Source organism: Mycetomoellerius zeteki, unplaced genomic scaffold (genome assembly GCF_001594055.1).
Source record: "Mycetomoellerius zeteki isolate Tzet28-1 unplaced genomic scaffold, Tzet1.0 scaffold212, whole genome shotgun sequence".
Lineage (NCBI taxonomy): Eukaryota > Metazoa > Arthropoda > Insecta > Hymenoptera > Formicidae > Mycetomoellerius > Mycetomoellerius zeteki.
In genome coordinates this window covers 288,818-292,379 of record NW_017257086.1, presented here as the reverse complement: position 1 = coordinate 292,379, position 3,562 = coordinate 288,818, and the positions used below count along the sequence as shown (strand labels likewise).

Sequence of the window (3,562 nt, the reverse complement as noted above, 5' to 3'; positions counted from 1 at the left end):
GCTAATAGCGTCTCCCCTTCCAGTATAACTTTACAATTTATGTATATAATATACGTAAATATAAATAATAAATTAAACTAAAAATTTGTAAGTTTAAAGAGTATCTTTAAATTCACAACAAACATTAAATTCATGTCAAATTATCTAAAATTACTTTTTTATCAATTACATGAAATCTATTATTTAGCTTTTATTTTATCAATGCATCGAATGTAAAGCTTACAGCCGCTTTGTGATGTTCTCCTAGATGAATGTTGAGTTTTCCTGTGACAAATATTTAGACATGAGTGTGCGAAAGATCATTACGACTTTGTGTATTAAAGATATTTGCGGCATCTAGTGTAGATATCATACATCCGAATTTCGCTCGAGTGGTCGCCATTTTGTTAAGGGTAGTTCCATTAAGCAAGGGGCGATTTCGGACCGTCGTTCCATATAGTGAAATGACGCGTACATAAATATATATTACGTCGCCTCGCATGCGCGCGGGTTGATTCGTGCTGAATGTTTCGCATCTGTGTGAGTGTTATCTCTGGAAACACCGAGAGGCGCAAAGGGTAAAAGTCGAACACGTCATAGCACGTGGGTGGTATGGATTTCATCCCCGCGAAGAGACCATGTTGCTTTCCTCTTTCCAAGATCCCTTTCGGCCACTTAATTTATACCCGCTGAAATAAAATGGAAAAAAAAAAAATAACGATACTTTATTAATTCGATGCAGAATTTACATTTATTTAATATAGATTTTATTTTGAAAGTTTTAGGAATCCTGTTAGATTAAAAATAGCTCTTTCTAGTAGCAACGATCCATTTATTCTGTGTTATGTAATTATTAACTTGGCCCGTTACTTTGATGTATCCAAACGAATTTTAATTGAACTGGATGTATCAGTCTAAATTATATATTCGATGTTATTAAACGCATGTTATATTCAACGCAGACTTTTCTATTTTCGATCTAAACTAGTAGCATGTTTGATATATAACTGTTACAGGAATAACGATTAACGAATGAATAATAGATGACGTTAATAACACATAACATCCATTCGTGGAACTTACAATTCCATTCCTTTTTCGTGTTCTCGTTCCTTTTGTACTCATCGCTTTTTCTCCAAGGAGCTGTCCTAAGTAGCGCCATATCATGGAGATGATTTACTCTGGAACTGTAAATTACGTTAGATAATGGGCTCGCCGTGAAACTTGAGACTTTAAAGTTGAGCCGTAAAATTTAAAACTTCGTTTAAAACACGATAATACGGGTACAATGACTACGACCGGAAGATCAGGAACCGGCTGCCTCAAATTAATCTTTTACTTTAATGCATCTTCATATATTTGGAAAAGAGCTTATTCTAACATAAATGTATAGAAAGAGAAAGAAAATTGTCTTGTGCGTTTTTTGTAAAATCTGGAAAAAAAATTGAATACTTGTTTTATGCAAGTTGATATGTCCTATAATTAATAACCTTATTATAAATATAAAATGTTATAAAAAATAAAAAAATTATTCATGTCATTTCAGACTGTGTGTGAAAAAGAAATTTTATAAGAAGAAAAATTCAGGTTTTTAGAACTTTAAGGTAATCGCTGAGCTTAAAGTGAAATCCTTCAGAATGAAAATTCACAATGTAATTATTCGTGCCTACGCGCGCATCCGCCATTTACGCTAAATGAGAAAAGATATCGAAGTATAGTATCCTTCCACCCTATAAAATTCGGCCACGATTACGTAGCTTGTTCGCGAATTACAACGGTAAGCCGTTAGAGACATTATGGCGAATTAATGGCATTAAGAATTAAATTCGCTTAGAGTTAATAACTCTGCTGTCCTAAAATATTCGTTAAAGTGCCGCGGAAGCAAAATTTAGCGTCTCATAACAGAAAATTCGGAAGAAAACGATAAAAAAATATATACAAAAATACCTTCTTCGACAAATTAGAGGAATGAACTAAATTGAACCTGTTTGAAAGTATACAAAATCAATGCACGTAAATTCATGCAAGACAAACGAGCCTTTAAAAGACCTTGATGTCTACGTCAGCTATCTTGAATTACGACGCCAGACACTTGGAAATACACACGAACGATTTTCCAATTTACATCCATACATGAATGCTCGTACATCTATATTCTTCTATATTTCCTGCATCCTCGCGTATGCATGAGCCATACTTCGAGTGGGGCATAAACAACAAATTTTGGGTAGCGATAAATTCAAGTAATATATATATATATATAAAATCCAGATGGAAATTGGAAAACCTTTAATACGAACAAAAAAGCCCATAATTTAAAAAAAATCTTTAGATATGTATTTTGAATAAGTTCTCGCTGTTTTCCAACGGATGGCGTTAACAGAACAGGGTGCGTGTAGTTAAAGATGGATGATGGGAACACATCGATAAGGAACTACAATAAGCAAGCTTGAAATTCAGTGTTTGTCATCTCGCCGAAGTGTAAACAACTTTTTGTTTCATAGTGTTAAACATGTCGAGTTTCGTGCCAACAAAAGAGTATTTGCGGGGAATTTTACTGCACTACTTTATTAAAAAAAAATCTGCAGCTGAAGCACACAGAATTCTTGTTGAGACTTACGGCGACCATGCTATGTCGGAAACAACATGCAGAGATTGGTTTAGATGTTTCAAAAATAATGATTTTGATGTTGAAAATAAAGAACGCTCTAGCGCACCGAAAAAGTTTAAAGACGAAGAATTAGAGGCATTACTGCGTGAAGACTCATGTCAGACGCTAGCTGAACTTGCAGAATCATTAGGAGTTGATCACACAACAGTTTCGAAACGTTTGAAATTATTAGGAATGATTCAAAAGCAAGGACATTGGGTGCCGTACGAGTTGAAGCCGAGAGACGTCGAACGGCGTCTTTTCACGTGTGAACAGCTGCTTCAACGGCAAAAAAGGAAAGGGTTTTTGCATCGTATCGTGACTGGCGATGAAAAGTGGATACACTACGATAACCCTAAGCGTAAAAGATCGTGAGGTAAGCCCGGCCATGCATCAACATCGTCGACAAAGCCGAATATCCATGGTTTGAAGCTTCTGCTCTGCATTTGGTAGGATCAGCTGAGTGTAATTTATTATGAGCTGCTCAAACCGAACGAAACCATTACGGGAGCTCGCTATCGAGTACAATTGATGCGTTTGAGCCGAGCATTGAAGGAAAAACAGCCGCTATACGAGCAGAGACACGACAAAGTGATTTTGCAATATGACAACGCACGGCCACATGTTGCACAACCGGTGAAAACCTACTTGGAAACGCTTAAATGGGAAGTCCTACCCCACCCGCTGTATTCACCAGACATTGCCCCTTCCGATTATCACCTGTTCCGATCGATGGCACATGGGCTAGCTGAGCAGCACTTTCATTCTTATGATGATGTCAAAAAATGAGTCGACTCTTGGATAGCCTCAAAAGACGTGTCGTTTTTCCGACGTGGAATTCAAATGCTGCCAGAAAGATGAGAAAAAGTAGTGGCTAGCGATGGACAATACTTTCAGTAACATGTTTTTTACGACTTTTTTAAAATAAAGCAT

General features: G+C 36.4%; 1 pseudogene; it reads right to left on the bottom strand.

Moving 5' to 3' along the window:
• Window positions 1-230: 230 nt before the first annotated feature.
• On the bottom strand, window positions 231-1,214 carry LOC108722663 (uncharacterized; annotated as a pseudogene).
• Window positions 1,215-3,562: the final 2,348 nt, after the last annotated feature.